We start from the raw sequence: 16960 nt of genomic DNA, 5'->3' as shown, positions 1-16960 counted from the left end.
GTACATTTTGCTGATTCTCTGATTTAAAAAAAACACCTCAGAACAAATGAATATGAGAAAACAACATCCCCAAATCTGTATGACATAGGGAAAGAAACCCTAAGAGTGAAATGCATTTTAAGAAACAAGAAAAAGCTAAAAAAAACCTAGGCATACTTTTGATAGAATCAAGTTTACCAGAACTGAGATTAAAAGAAAGTTAAAAAAAATCAGAAAAAAAGAAAAACAGAAAGAAGAAAAGACAGAAGAAAAGAAGGAAGAAAGAAATAAAGGAAGGGAGGATGAAGGGATAGAGGGAGAGAAGAATGAGGGAAGGAAACTGTTCATCTACTTATGGTTCCCTGTATGAATATCTTTGAAAATCCAACCTCATGGTTGCTAATAGATTTGTGAATGATTATTCTAATCTCTTATCACCTTTGAAAATCAATAACATTTAACTAAAATAGAATAAAACAAACAAATACTTTAAGAGCTTTGGCCATATGCAAGACAAAGTTTCCTTTTTTTTTTGGCCACTACAGTAGGTTTTTGTTTTATTATTATTTTTTGACACTACCGACGTTTAAAACTTAGAAAATTTTAATTAAAAATTCTCTTAAAAATGAATATATATTAAAATGAGTATATATATATAAATGATATATATATGAGTATAGATATTTATATATAAAAATGAGTATATATGGTTTCAAGTTCTTAGAGGGCACAATTATCTGGTGAGCCTAAGAAGCTGAACTTTCAATGAAATGCATTCTCTGCTGTGCACTAATCCTTACCATTCACTAGTGTTATAGCCTAACACTGTATTCATTTCACTTACTTGCCCAGTCACTGTATGCATTTGAATACATAAACAATGTTTTTTAAATGTTTCCAGGTAAAGTATGGGAATACATATTCTTCAGTCAGAAAAGTTTTATAATAAAGTTATATAATAAAAATCATCTACCCTATTACAAAAGTCTTCACTTTTGTGAAGACATTATGCCACCAAGTAGCCATTTCTTTTTTGGGCATACTAAGAGTGTTTCTCTTTAATAATTATTTTTTCAGATTTTAATAATTTTCACTGTTTTTCAGCAAAACTAGTGAATTTCAAAATCTACAGACAACTGAATTTATAAGGTTTAGAAACCATATAAGTAAAACTTTTATCAATTTATGTTAAGGAAAGGATTGGGAAAAGACTATTTCTTAGTCACTCCTTCATATTCAATGGCTCTAACATGTCTCAGAGTAGTGTCAAGTTTTTTATATAAGATATTTTGGCATTTTTTTATTTGACTAAAATTTATAGTTGCTTCCAGTTCTCTTTGGAGTCTACCTGCATCCATCCATTCATCCATCCATCCATTCAGCCACTCCATATGGCCACAGGTAAAAATTGAGGTAATTAATTTCAATAGATGGGGAAGAAGTTTTCTCCTCCTCCTCCTTCTTCTCACTACTAGGTTCATTCCTTCAGTTACCCATTTAACAAATATTTATTTATGCACCATACACTATGCTAAAAGTACTAAGGAAGTAATTAAGCATGAATTACAATTTTAGATTTCATGATTCACCATCTTACAGAAAAATAAAATTATGGCTAACTAGTTTGTCTAAGGTTGTATAACTAATTGAAGTAGAAAAAGGATTCTAATGTTAGTCTGTTGGATCTGGAAAGCCAACTTGTTTTTTCCATTATGTTGCATCACTTTTTATGTATTAGATAATCACAGGTAATCAGCTATAAATTAGCATGACTTACAAGATGTAACTGGAACATTATTTTTGACTTTACTCACTGTCTCAAGTCTTGGATGTGAACTATGGCAGATTCTGTGACGTTTTTGGTCACTCTTTTTGTTTTATCCTCAGTGGAGGATATGTTTATTGATTTTAGAGAGGAAGCAAAAGGGAGATGGAGAGAGAGAAAGACATCGATGTGAGAAAAATTATTTGGGTGCCTTTAGTATGTGTCGCAACTGGAGATCCAATCCACAACCTAGGTATGTGACCCAACCAGGGACTGAACCTTCTGTCTTTTAGTGTACAGGACAATGTTTCAACCAACTGAGCCACCTGGTCAAGGCTTTTCTGGTCACTCTTAAGTGAAAGTAAGTACAATGATCACTTTAACTCGTAAGCACAATCTAATTCAAAATCAGAACTCCATTTATGTATACCCAGTAAGCATTTCTGTTCTCCCAAGGGCATAATATTAAAGAGCAAATAAAAAGCACTTTGACAAATTGAAATAAAGATACCATAGGGAAAAGACAAAAAATTATATTTTTTATATCTCCAATGGTACTCTTTTTCAGCTTTAAACAAGAGCCTCTGTATTTCTATTTTTTGCTGGTTCCTACAAAGGAAGTAGCTTGTCTTATGTTGTGACTAGACAGAGTGGCCAGGGTAGAAAATGTGAGACCAGTATTAAGTCAGGTCCTAGATGGGAGTACCTTGGACCAAGGTAAAAGCAGCAGAATTATTGACAATAGACTATGTTTATTTCTGAAAAACAATTTGTATATCCACAAATGCAAACACACACAGTTAAGTCCTCCCTTATCATCATCCATAGGTTCTACATCTTTAAGCAAAGCAACATATAACAGAACCAATTTTATCACAGGTTAATTGATATACACAAGGGTTAAGTTCCCACAGCATGTTATTATCAACATTACAACAAAATTATGTTGAATGAAGCAATATCATTAAAAATGGTGTATGGGTGTGTATATGTGTATATATATTTATTTATCTTGAAAAAATAAATATAAATATATAGGGTGTATTGACAACATTTTCTTGCCCCCTCACTTCTACATATATGACAATTTAGATAACTCTTAACTCATGAAAGATATTTTAAAAAGTTTTGGATAAATTGGATAGAACAGGCATAGCTAATGTAAGTGTAAAAATATTCCCTAAAAACAATTTTCTGCTCAATCAATGTAAAAATTACACTTAGCACCCCTTATGGAGCAAATTATTAATGTCATACTTTGTTATGATTGGTAGTAGCATTTCTTCATAACGGATGGTAAATGCATATAAATATGTGAATAGATTGGACACATATGTGAATAACTCTCCCAGGCACGACACAAACTGTCATGAACTAAATGTTTTATGTTCATTTCTTTTGTTGTTACTTTACTCGCATCATAAAGAAGACCCCAAGTATTTACAGTCTTTAGAGAAGCTGATTATTTGACTGGAAGGAACCAAATTACCAACGTTTTATGTCCACTGCTGCGACTATACATGTCATTAGTCTTTTAAAAAGCTAGAAAGAAACAAGTTGGGTTTCTTTTTCTTATTCCTGATAAGTTATGATCCATCCTGGACTGGTTTGGCGTATGAGCTCAGGAACTCCTCACCTGCATGTTCCCACGGGATTCTTTTCCTGGGGTAGCAGGTCCATTATAACCATCAGGAGAAAACTGCTGTTGAAGAAGAGGGAACGTGCTGAAGAGGTAGTGAAATAAAGCAGGGGTTAAGCAGAAACTGCCCCCAAGTAAAGTAATTGTGTACCTGCATTTTGGTTGGATCAAGAATTACAGCTGTGGTAATTAGCAGTGCATTTTGGTATTATGACATGCTAGGCCCATGATTTACTTTTTTCTTTTTCTTTTTTTTTTTTTCCCTGAGACTTGTCCCAAGGAAAAAGCCAGGGGGTGAAAATGATGTGAGAATTAGATTAAAGCTGCCTTGCACTGCCGAATGCTGAGCCTACATGAGCTGCTGGATCAAGGGCCAGCCCTGGAAAAGCTTTACTACAGTTGCTAAAAGTAAGCACAGCATCAGAATTTTGTCCTTCTCCAATGCTTTTAGTAAGGGTCATTGGTGGCTGTGGGGCCTCCTTGAAAAATCAAGGATAAAGAATAAATAACTGTAAGCCTTAGTGGCTTAAACAAATTATTTTCTGGTTGGCAGACAGAGTGCTAAGTGAGAGGCAGTGAGCTTGTACCTGAGAGTCTTGATTGGTGATCAGTGCCTGCCCTTCTTTGTGTCTGAAAAGCTTCCATCAAAGAAACACATTATCAAGTTTGGTCACACTCCTTAAGCACACAGAAAGGCACATAGGAAAGATGTTTAAGCACTAAGGGGTGGGGGAGAAAAAACATTTTGTTGTCCAATTTTTTGTGTGTGTTCTTAGTGTGGGATTTAAAAAATGCCTCTTGGGTGAGTTTGTTACTTTATATTCTGAAGGAATATTTTATACAACTCAGTTATTAAATCAAGAGTTTCTTCTCATTAGTGGTATATGATTTGATATGTCTTTTATTTACCATGCATTTTTCAAAGTTGGCAAATTTTAGACAGTCAACCTCAGAAAACATTTCTTTTTTACTGGAATTTCTTTTATTACACTTGTCATGCAAATATTTGAACCATTTTATTGAAATGCTGCATGTTCTACTGAGGGCTTCATATATTCAAAGTGGCTATTATCCTTAAACATATGAAATTCAAGGACAGGAAAGAACAGCCCTCCAGCTGAATTTCCATTTGCTGGATGGCAACTCGTATAAACAAAATGTCTGTTCCTGGGGCTGCTGGCAGCCACAGCCAACCCATCAAGGAGGCACTTATGACTATTTCTGGTTTTCTAGTGGTAGTGCTGAAAACTTACAACCTCTTTGGGAATTTCACTTTTCTTCATGAAGAAACAAGGGAAGCCATTTTGTGTACTTTTAATTATAAGCCATTTTGAATGTTGAAAGTTCCTTCCAGAACATAAAATTAGAGGAGACTCTGAAAAAAATCTCTAGTTGCTCTAAACAATGGTAAGTAATTATGCTGGAATTTTTTTTTTGCAAAAAATGGCAAATGAAAACTGAGCTTCTTAACATGGTATAATATCAATAATACTAATATCACTTACTGAGTGTTTAAGTTTGGGTAATATTCTATAGCTTATATGAATTAAAGTTACATTTAACTTTCTCTCCACAGCCCTATGAGGAAAATAATACCGTCATCCTCAATCTGAAGCATAGAAAGTTTAAGAAATTGGTCCTAGGTCACATGGCTGGTGTCCTAGTCTGTACGGACTACTATTGCAAAATACAGAAACTACATAGCTTATAAACAACAGAAACTGAGGGAGAATCAAGATGGCAGAGGAGTGAGTGGAAGTCACACTGACCTCCTCCCAGGACCAACCTGGAATTACAAATAAATTGGGCATAAATCACCTGGAACATATAATTGAACAATAGCGAGAGAGGAGCCTAGTAACCTCGGAGACAGAAGAATCAGCTTTAGTGCAATCTAACTGGTAAGAAGTGCGGTTCAACCTGAGAAGGTGGGTGGGGCGCCCATGGGTGGCAGCAGCAGAAGGATATTGAAAGGGCCAGTTGGATCCCCCTGAGAAGAGCGGGGTCTAAACCATAAGCGGGGATCTCTAGCCCACAGCACTAGAGCCCAAAAAGTACACAGATAACAGCCAGCTGCTAAAAGCAGCAGGGTTGTTCTCAGCCAGAGACAGGGAGCTGGAGATGCAAAGAATTGTTTAAAGGGCCAACGCATAAATTTTTATTTGCAGCCACTTACCTTGGTCTCTGGCAAAGAGAGGGGCAGAGTGCGCTAGAGACGCCTGAGGAGAGACTGGGGAAGGAGGTTTTGGGGAGAGAACCGAGAGAGTAGCCAGCAGGATCCAAGTGCAGACTCATCCCCCATGCCGTAGCAGCCATCTTGCTCAGGCAGAGCCCACTCCCCCTGAGTGACACCAGCATCAAAGGACTCAATAGCCCCACTCCCAGGTGGGATTCCATCCCACCCTGTGCTGTCAAAGCTGCCTACTGAATGCAGAGTGGCAGCAACAGACAGTAGATCCCTGGCTAAATGGGGCTCAGAGACGTCTGGCAACACTTGAGAGAGACTGGGGATGGAGGCTTTGGGAAGACAACAGAGACAGTAGTTAGCGGGATCCCAGTGTGGACTCCTCCCCCATATGGCAGAAGCAGGAGACAACCCAATAACCCCGCCCCTAGGAGGGACTCTGCCCTGCCCTGAGCTGTCTAAGGCAGCCTGCTGAGTGCAGAGTGACTAGATTAACAGCTGAAGGAGACAGCCATAGACAGTAGATTACTGGAAGTCTCGAACAGACTGTCTAAGGTCAGACAGCCTCAACATCTGACATTATCAGAGCCAGATCCAGAAAGGGAAAACAGCAGTCTCCAACCAGAGAAGTTCACACCACAAAGTCAGGAAGTCAAGACAGATCAACTAAAGACGCAGAAGCCAAAAAAGAAGAGTCTCACAAGTAATGGGAAAACAAAGAAACACCCCCCAGTCAAATGGAAAGGAGGAATCCTCAGAAAGAAAACTAAATGAAATAGAGGCAAGTAAATGACCAGATATTGAGTTCCAAACAGTAGTTCGAAGGAAGCTCAATGAGCTCAGTGAGCTCAGAGAGAATTACCAAAACCTACAATGAAACTATGAGGAACTGACTGTAAACTAGATCAGCATGAAAAAGGACATAGAAACTATCAATAAGAGACAAGAGGAAACGAAGAATACAATTTATGAATTGAAGAACACAGTAGAAGGAATCAAAAGCAGGCTAGATGAAGCACAGGATCGAATCAGTGAGCTGGAGAAAAGGTAGAAAAAAGCTCCCAGAAAGAGCAAGAAAATGAAAAAAGACTCAGACAGAATGAAGAGGCATTTAGGGAAATGCAAGACAACCTGAAATGTAATAATATCCATATAATAGGGATACCAGAAGGAGAAGCAGATGAGGAAGGGATAGAGAACCTGTTGGAAAAGTAATGATGGGAAACTTCCCTAATTGGAGGAGAGAAAATGTCACACAAGTCCAGGAAACAGAGAGGGTTCCATTCAAGAGGAACCCAATGAGGCCCACTCCAAGACACATCATCATTAAAATGGAAAATAGCAAAGACAGAGAATCCTAAGGCAAGCAAGGGAGAAAGAAGTAGTAACATATAAGGGAGCCCCAGTACAGCTAGCGGCTGACTTCTTAACAGAAACACTGCAAGCCAGAAAGGAATGGCAGGAAATATTCTAAGTCATGAAAAGCAAAGGCCTGCAACCAAGACTGCTCTACTTAGCAAGGCTCTCAATGAAAATGGAAGGCTAAATAAGGAGTTTCTCAGACAAAAGAAGGCTAAAAGAATACACCTCCACCAAACCAGCCCTGCAAAATATGCTAAAGGGACTGCTTTAAGATGAAGAAAAAGTTTCTATGAATACCCAGTTCCTTTCAGAGTTGCCATACTTGATATTACCAATATTTTTAATCCTTATTAATCTGATTGTGAAAATGATGTTATTTTAATTGTTCCTTTACTATTTATTGAAACTAAACCTGTTTTAGTATATTTCTTGCCTATTTCTATTATTTTTTTAAAAGAATCTTTAAATGCTTTTTGGTATTCTTTATCCATTTATTGATTTAACGTTTGTAGAACTTCTTTCCCTAAAAACAAACAAACAAACAAAAAACCTATTAACCATGTTTTAGATGTGTTGCAAATACTTTTCTATTTTATTCCTTGTCCTTTAACTTTCTTTATATGTATATTACTATATAGTTAAATGTTTAATATAGTCATATTGTCAATATTTACTTTATAACTTCTGGGTTTGAATATTTTACTTCAGGTCATGAAAAATATTAGTTTTATTTTCTTCTAAAATTCCTTAGATTCTACATATTGATTTTTAACTCACCTGACTATTTCTTTTATAATGTATGAAATAGGGCTCTATAGGTGTTTTATTTCAAGTAATAGTGACCTTATTTGTTGAATAAGCCTTATTTTACCCATTGACCTGAAATATCAACTTAATCATATATTATATTGTTAGATATATACATTTGTCTCTAGAATGCTCATTATATTTCATTAATCTACTTGATTATTTCTGTGCTGATGTCGTGTTGATTTAATTGCTGAGACTTTATAACAGTTTTAAATTTTTTTAATATTTTATAGTTAACATTGACATCTAAAAAATAAATAAAATCAATCTGCATTTAAGAAAGAAAGAAAGAGATGGAACTCCTACCTTTTGTGACAACATGGATGGAACTGGAGAATATTAAGCTAAGTGAAATAAGCCAGTTGATGAAAGACAAATACCATATGATCTCACCTATAAGTGGACTCTATTCAACAAAATAAACTAAGGAGCAAAATAAACCACAGGCACGGAAACATGGAGCAAACTGAAAGTGACCAGAAGGGATGGGGAAAGAGGACAATGATGGAAAGAAGGGGAAGGGACTAGACAAAGAACATGTATGAATGACCCATGGACATGGACAACAGAGTGGGAACTGACTGTAGGAGAGGGGGGTGGGGGTGGTGTGGGTGGAGGGGTAAAGGGGTAAAAATTGAGACAACTATAATAGAATAAACATGATTTATAAATTTTTTTAAAAAAAAGAAACTTACATCTCTCAGTACCAGAGCCAGAGAGTCCATGGTCATGGCACAGGCAGGTTTGATATCTGAGGAGGCCCAGCTTCCTGCTACGTACACGCTTATCTTCCTACTATCACCTCCCATAGAAAAAGGGGCCAGGGAGCGAGCTCTCTAAGATCTCTTTTATAAGGGCACTAGTTAAGCACATCCCAAAGGCCTCCCCAAAAACCTCATTTCCTAATACCATCATATTGGGGGTTAGGTTTCAACATATGACTTTTGGAGGAACACAACATTCATTCCATAGCAGTTAGTATGTGACAGCAGAGACATGAAACCTAGATCCACATACTTAAGCATTAAGAAAAGTGTTGTTATATATTTCACTGCAAATGATTTTCTTCCTAAAACATCAAAAATCTGAAAAAATAGTAGAATAATAAATGCTACATTTACAAACAGTAAAGTCACTTCAGTTCCTCCACAACTCTACAGAAAATATTATAATTTACTGAGACTAATTTAGATTCTGAATTCAACATTGTCTATAAAATAATAATGAATGAGGGTATTAATAAGCTATAAATGGGGCATCATGTGTTCAAGGTGATAAAAAACTAAAAATTAAGTCAGTGCCTATAAACTGAGAAACAGTTGAAAAACCGTGGCACACAACTACCGTGAAATATCATGTGTCCTTTAAACATGAGTTGATTTGGAAGAATCTCCAAACTACATGAACTGTGAAAGCAAAATTCACAGAAATATTTATGATATGATCTCATTTTGTAAACCTAACTATCTTAAATTATTTTATATATATAGGTGTGTTTGGGTGAGTGAGTAGGTGCATACACACATTTGTCAGTATTCATATTAGCATGGTGAAATGTGTGGAAGGCTACACTATTATATACTGTTAAAGTTATATAAAAGGATTAAATGGTAATGGAAAAATACAATAAAAAATTAAAAAATTATTTCCCCAGGAATAGTGAGTAGGTATAATGTTATGCTTATGTGTATGTGGGTGTGTATCCTATGTGCATGAGATAAATGAGAGAGAGAAAAACAAAGAAAACAGAAAAAGACCATATGCATATAGCTACATGCATAAATAATAATTATATTAATAATAGTAATAACAGGAACATAGTCCTAATGATTAGAAACCATGAGTCTTGATGCTTATTTTGACAATGGTTTATTGCGGCACTATAAATACACTTTAAATGGCTCAGTTTTCTCATGTATAAAATTGAGATAGTTATAGCTCTTTGACCTATTTTGCAGGGTTATTGTGATGATAAATGATACATATCAGGGTGTTCTGAAAAATCTAAAGGGCTATGCCTGTAAACCTGTAGCACTGGGTACTGTATATCCACTTTTGACAGTAGAAACTTAAAGAATAGATTTTGCACTTAGATATTGTGATTACTAATTTTCTCCCTAGTTCTCCCTTGTTTTGGTTTGTGTTAAAACTAGCTATAAGTTTTACTCCAGGAAATACAATTCTGTCTTGTGTAGGAACTGTGTTTATTTTTTAAGAAGTTATACAAGTTTAGAATTTTTAAAAATCCAAATGTTTCTGCCAGAAAATGTTAGTTATGATTATTAGTATTCTTTTTATATAATATTGTAGCTAGAATTTCAAACTAATTGGAATTAAACCCACTTCTAAAAATTGTCCTTTTATATAATAAGGAATTATGTCTCTTAACACTTTAAAAATGACCAATAGTGAACTGATTATCAAAATGATGGACCATTTTATAGATAAACTCATTTTTGTTACTGTCATGTTTACCCATAAAATATATAACATGGTGTCTATTTATCTGTATGTATATCTATTTATATCTTTTCATCATTTGTATATATTTAACATATGATACAGGAAATGGAATTCAAGAGAGAGAGGAAAGGTGATAGTTATAAACCATGCCTCTATAGAACATTTGGTTAGGCAATACCAAACCAAACCAAACAAAACTAAACCATCATAGATAACAGTATGATCATTACCAGAGGAAAATGGGGAGGGGGGAGGTAGGAGAGGGTAAAGAGAAGAAAAATGGTGATGGAAAGAGACCTGACTTGGATGGTGAACACACAATGCAATATACAGATGATGTATTATAGAATTGTGTACTTTAAACCTATATAATTTTATTTAAAAAATGTAATTCCAATAAATTAAATAAGAAAGAACAGTTGGCCTAGCCTGGAGAAGGTCAGAAAGGTGAAGGAAATGAATATAATATAAGATGAATATAATAGGGAGGATAAATGTTGATGGATAGGAACTTTTGGGGTGATGAACACACAATACAGTGTACAGATATGTGTTGTAGAATTGTGCACCTGAAATCTGTAGAATTTTGTTAACCAGTATCACTCCAATAAATTCAATAAAAAGAAGAAAAGATGAATATATAATACAAATATTTGACAGTTGACAGAAAGTTTGGGTTTTGCTTTTTAATTTTTTATTTATTTATAACTGGAAATTTATAACTTTTGACTCCCTTCTCCCATTTTCACACCCCTGTATGAGTTTTAATTAATAAAAAGTACCAAGGAACCTAAGTAAGTTTAAAAATAAGACAATTATGAAATCCAGGGAAGATAGAATATTGTGCAGAAAATTAAATAAGATCATAGCATATGAATATATCAACTGTACATGTAGTTCTGCAGAGTCACAATGTAAACACAGCATAGTTTTCCAGCCATAAATATAGTATAAAATATTGGAATAATGGAACACCATGTAGTAAAAACTGTGTCATTTTAGGTGGGGAGGAGGTATTGGTGGTAAACATGAACTAGAGTATAATCTCCCAAGTGGGAAATCAATAGACAATGGCTGCAACTGAAAAAAAAGTAAGAAGAGAATATTACTTAGAGATAGGAAGGTATTTGTCAAAAGAATCAAGTTAAAAGTTGAAAAGTATTCTCACTGGGATAGAGAAATTGAAGAGCAAGAGATTGCTGCTTTTTTTTTTCTTCTTAGTACTATTTGACACTTTAGTAAAAGCTTATTAAAAATTAGATAATGTTAATTTAAATCATATTACAATATGAGTGATATAACAAAGTTTTTTATTTAATTTTCCATGTTCTTTCAGTAATTTGTTGATATCTATAAATGATCTGTGTTGGGCTTCAGAGACATATATACCATAAAGAGCATTTGGGAAGTCATATGCATAAATATACCTATATTTGAAATGTAAGCAGGTAGGAATTCACTGGACCTGGTCCTCTTTTCTTATAATCATGAAATTTTAGAGCAGGAGGAGACCTTAAAATATCATCTCACCTAAATTCTTCTTTTAACAGATAAAGAACATGAAGCTCAGCTTAAGCAAGGTGGCCAAATGAAGCATGCTTTTTAGTTTTGTAAGAATAAGTATATTTTGTTGACAAATATTTTAATAACAATAGTTTTGATGTTAAATGTAAATTAAAATATAGATTGATGTCTATGTTTATGGTATCAAAAACAGACAAAACATGTTTTTATTACCTAATATTTCCAAGTATTGCTTTTTACAGTGAATCCATTTAAAAAAATAATTTTTAATCTTGAATCCAAATAATGAAGTAAGAAAGTTTTAGGTTATTTTCAAACACTAGTCAGGAAAAAAATGTGAAGATTGGTCATCTTAATTCCCAATCAGTGAAAGTCAATCTAATAGAATTCTCAAAAAATTTTTCCTTTTTAGAAACACCAGAGCCATCCTGATCAGATGAATTTAACATACAGATCCGGTGGAAATCATCCTGATGCAGATTTGAAATAGTATCTTTTTCTCTCTGGTCAATTTGTTTTTGATTAACTTACATTTCAACATCAATATTTCTTATGTTGCTTATATTTAACTAATGGTCCATTATAGATATACATTAAATTATAGATGACAAAGAATAAGTATAATTTAAGACTTTATAATGTTTAAAACCAGCACAGTGGCTGGCAGTGTTCAGCTGAGTGATAAACTGAGTGACTAAACCTTGAACATATGCATCTGGACTTCCAGTGTCTACACCTGCAAAGTTGTTCAATATTTTCCATTTTGAAGCCATAAAATACTTAAATGATTATTTAAGTTATTTAGTAAAAAATAGAAACTAAATAGATACCATAATTCCCTGTAATGGTGTAAACCCTATGAAAACATGCCTGTCACCTGCTAGGGTTGTTGAATCATTGTAACTGCAGAATGCTCTAGGTCTCTAAGTGAATGAGAGAGAGAGAGAGAGAGAGAGAACGCGCGCACGTGTGTGTATTAAGCGCTGTTGAGATCATTTTCTGCTTTTTCTGAGTTGTACCATAAGCATTTAATAATTATAAATATTGTTTTCTGACAGAATATTTTTTCTATAAAATTTTTCAGTATACAAATGTTTCTGGTTTTTATCCTTAGAAACTGATTACAAAGAGCAGAAACATACTCAAGCTAGGTTGGGAAAAGGGGATTTTTGGTGAGGAGACGAGAGAATCTTACGGAGCACTCTTCATAATGTAGAGTTGAGTGGAGAGCTGACTTCACCTTTATTTTTGCACTCTCTCTTAATTTCTTATTTAAAACTCTGATTTTAGATTCTGGTGGGACATCCCTCTCACTACCGTCCCCATAGCCTTGCCTTTCATGTGATTCGGGCTGCCAGAGATAAAACTCTCCTTTCAGCTCTGTGCTAACTTTACCACTACAGACAGAGCTTCCTAATTTCATTGCGTGTGTGTGAGTGTGTGTGTGCACGTGCATGTGTGTTGTGTGACTTCCTATTCTGGAGAATGAAACTGTTTGAAGGTTGGAAGCCATGAGTTAGGTGCTTTAAAATAACTCCTAGTTGATTAGCTGTGGAGGTGAGTGGCGTATGGGTCTGGATCATGTAGCCTACTTTCCACTGAGCTTGGTCTCTCAACAATAAATGCTCTAAAAATGAGCCTTGGGTAGGGGAGGCATATTGACTGACTAAACTTTTCCATAGCCCCAGACAACCTCCCTCTTCCCAAATATTAATCTTTGAACAGTATTCATACCATTGCATTTATCTGCCCCTCTATATTTCTAGTAGCTTCCTTTCTCTCCTCATTAAGCTACTCTGTTTTTCAGGGTGTGGTATACGTGTGTGTGTGTATGTGTGTGTATGTGGAGAGAGAGAGAGAGAGAGAGAAAGAGAGAGTCCAGAAAGTATCTAGCCACATATACAGCCATGTAACATGAAAAATAAAGACATTTATTGAAGAAGACACAAGATACAAGAAACATTGTATATAGGACAATGATGCCCCAGTCCCCTTCAAAGTAGGTACCTTGGGATCTCACACAGTTCTCCCAGCATCTCTTCTACTTTTATTTTTATTTATTTATTTTTAATTTTATTTTAATTTATTTTTTCAAATACATTTGTCTCTGCCTACCCCCCACCACTTTCACTTGCCCCCTCCCTACTTCCCTCCTTCAGCTCTTCCCCTTTGGTTTTGTCCATGAGTCCTTGCTATATGTTCCTTGACTTGCCCCTTCCCTTCCTTTTCCCCACGCCCCCTCCCTCTTGTCTCTGTTGATTTCTTTTCCTTTCAGTGTTGCTGGTCTTATTTTCCTTGCATCTTTGTATTATTGGTTAGGTTCCGCTTATAGGTGAGATCATATGGTATTTGTCTTTCGCCCCCTGGCTTATTTCACTTAGCATAATGCTCTCCAGTTCCATCCATGCTGTCGCGAAATTTAGTAGTTCTTTTTTCCTTTCTGCTGCGTAGTATTCCATTGTGTATATGTACCATTGTTTTTTGATCCATTCATCTACTGATGGGCATTTAGGTTGCTTCCAACACTTGGCTATTGTAAATTGTGCTGCTATGAACATTGGGGTGCATAGGTTCTTTTGTATTGGCGTTTTGGTGTTCTTAGGGTATAGTCCCAGCAGGGGAATCCCTGGATCAAAAGGCAGTTCCATTTTCAGCTTTTTGAGGAAATTCCACACTGCTTTCCATGGTGGCTGCACCAGTCTGCATTCCCACCAACAGTGGCCTAGGGTTCCCTTTTCTCCAAAGCATCGCCAGCACCTGTTGTTTGTGGATCTGTTTATGATGGCCATTCTGACCGGTGTGAGGTGGTCCCTCATGGTGGTTTTGATCTGCATTTCTCTGATGGCTAGTGATGCTGAGCATCCTTTCAAATGCCTCTGGGCCCTCTGTATCTCCTCCTTGGAAAAGTGTCTGCCCAGGTCCTTTGCCCATTTTTTGATTGGATTGTTTGTCTTCTTGGAGTGGAGTCTTCTACTTTTAAAAACACTCTGCAAAATCCTTTGCTGGAATCCTGATGAGCTACCCTGTTTTATTTTCCTGAATCTCTTTGATAGTCCGAAATATCTTCCCTTTCAAAGGTGATTTTAGTTTTGGGAAAAGAGAGAAGTTTCAGGATGTCAAATCTGAGCTGTAGTGGGGCTAAGTCACCTGGGTGATTCGATGTTTTGCCAAAACACTCTGCATGAGACATGATGCATGAGTGGTGCGTTGTCCTGATGAAGCTGCCAATCACCAGTTACCCACAGCTGTAGCCGTTTTTGTCATATTGCATCTCTCAACCGTCAAAGAACATTGAGGTAGTACTCCTTATTAATTGGCTTGGAGGGGCATACTCATGATGGACAACACCTTCCCAATCAAAAAACACAGTTAACGTTGCCTTGATCTTGCTATGACTTTGCTGTGCCTTTTTCCAGAGTAGAGAACCAGGCAACTTTCATTGGGACAACTGGGTCTTTGTTTCTGGAGCATAGCTATAAACCCATGATTCATCTCTGGTTATGACCTTCTTGGGGAAATCTGGTTAACTGGTAGTGGTTTGAATCAAGTCATTAGTAACTGCAGCACTGTGTTCCTTTTGCTCTGGTAGCAGAAACCACTGAACAAATTTTGCCATAACACATTTCACGACAAGATCCTGCATCAAAATCTCAGACACAGTACTTGGAATCCCCAGATAAGCTTCTAGTCAGTCTTTGTTGATTGCAGCCTATACACATTCAGCATTTTCAGCTGTTTAGCTTGTTGCAGGCCTTCCAGAATGTGGATCACTTTGAACAGATTCTTGACCACCTTGGAAGTGTTTGTGCCACAATTTTATTTGCACTACATTGATTGCATTGTCTCCAAAAGCCATCTGAATCATCTGAATAGTTTCCGAGGAGCAACATTGAAGCTTAATGCAAAATTTGATGCAGATTCTTTGCTCTATATGTTCAGTCATTTTGAATGTGATGGCCACACTGTACAAATGCTCATAAACTGATTAAAATGGAGTATTTTAATTTCAAAATTCATTTTTAAATGATCTTTAATGTGTCTAAGTAAAGAAAATTTAGAGAGCTTTTCTACCTCAGTCTTAGCTCTCCTATACATCAACTAAGATCACATTACTTGACACTCACCTCCTCCCAGGACCAACCTGGAATTACAACTAAATTGTGGAGAAATCACCTGGAATGAACCACTGAACAATAGTGAGAAAGGAGCTTTATAACCTTGGGCAGACAGAAGAGTCGGCTTTAGCACACCCTAACTGGTAAGGAGTGTGGTAGAGATATAAGAAGGCAGGCGCGGCACCCATGGGCAGCAGCACCAGAAGGATATTGAAACGGCCAGTTGGATCCCTTTGAGAAGAGTGGGGTCTAAACCATATGCAGGGATTTCCAGTTGACAGCACCAGAGCCCAAAAAGTACACAGATACAACCAGCTGTGAAAAGTCGCAGGGTTGTTACCTGTGAGAGGAAGGAGGCTGGAGATGCAAAGAGCCGTTTAAAGAGCCAACGCATAAATTTTTATTTGCAGCCACTTACCCTAGTCTCCAGGTACCTTCTCCTAGAGAAAGGGCAGAGTGGGCTAGAGATGCCTGAGGAGAGCTTGGGGAAGGAGGCTTTGGGGAGAGAGCTGAGAGAGTAGCCGGCAGGATCCTGGTGCTGATTCCTCCCCTACACAGACACAGCCATCTGGCTTAGCATGAAGGGCCCAATAACCCTGCCACCAGGAGGGACTCTGCCCCACCCTGTGGTGCCTAAGGTGGCCTGCTGAGTGCAGAGTGACTAGATTAACAGCTGAAGGAGACAGCCATAGACAGTAGATTACTGGAAGTCTCGAACAGACTGTCTAAGGTCAGACAGCCTCAACATCTGACATTATCAGAGCCAGATCCAGAAAGGGAAAACAGCAGTCTCCAACCAGAGAAGTTCACACCACAAAGTCAGGAAGTCAAGACAGATCAACTAAAGACGCAGAAGCCAAAAAAGAAGAGTCTCACAAGTAATGGGAAAACAAAGAAACACCCCCCAGTCAAATGGAAAGGAGGAATCCTCAGAAAGAAAACTAAATGAAATAGAGGCAAGTAAACGACCAGATATTGAGTTCCAAACAGTAGTTCGAAGGAAGCTCAATGAGCTCAGTGAGCTCAGAGAGAATTACCAAAACCTACAGTGAAACTATGAGGAACTGACTGTAAACTAGATCAGCATGAAAAAGGACATAGAAACTATCAATAAGAGA

This window comes from Pteronotus mesoamericanus, unplaced genomic scaffold (assembly GCF_021234165.1).
Source record: "Pteronotus mesoamericanus isolate MK-2021 breed Mesoamerican mustached bat unplaced genomic scaffold, CSHL_Meso_final scaffold_232, whole genome shotgun sequence".
In the NCBI taxonomy this organism is placed as follows: domain Eukaryota; kingdom Metazoa; phylum Chordata; class Mammalia; order Chiroptera; family Mormoopidae; genus Pteronotus; species Pteronotus mesoamericanus.
The sequence above is the reverse complement of the archived record's forward strand: the minus strand, read 5'-3'. Positions refer to the sequence as shown.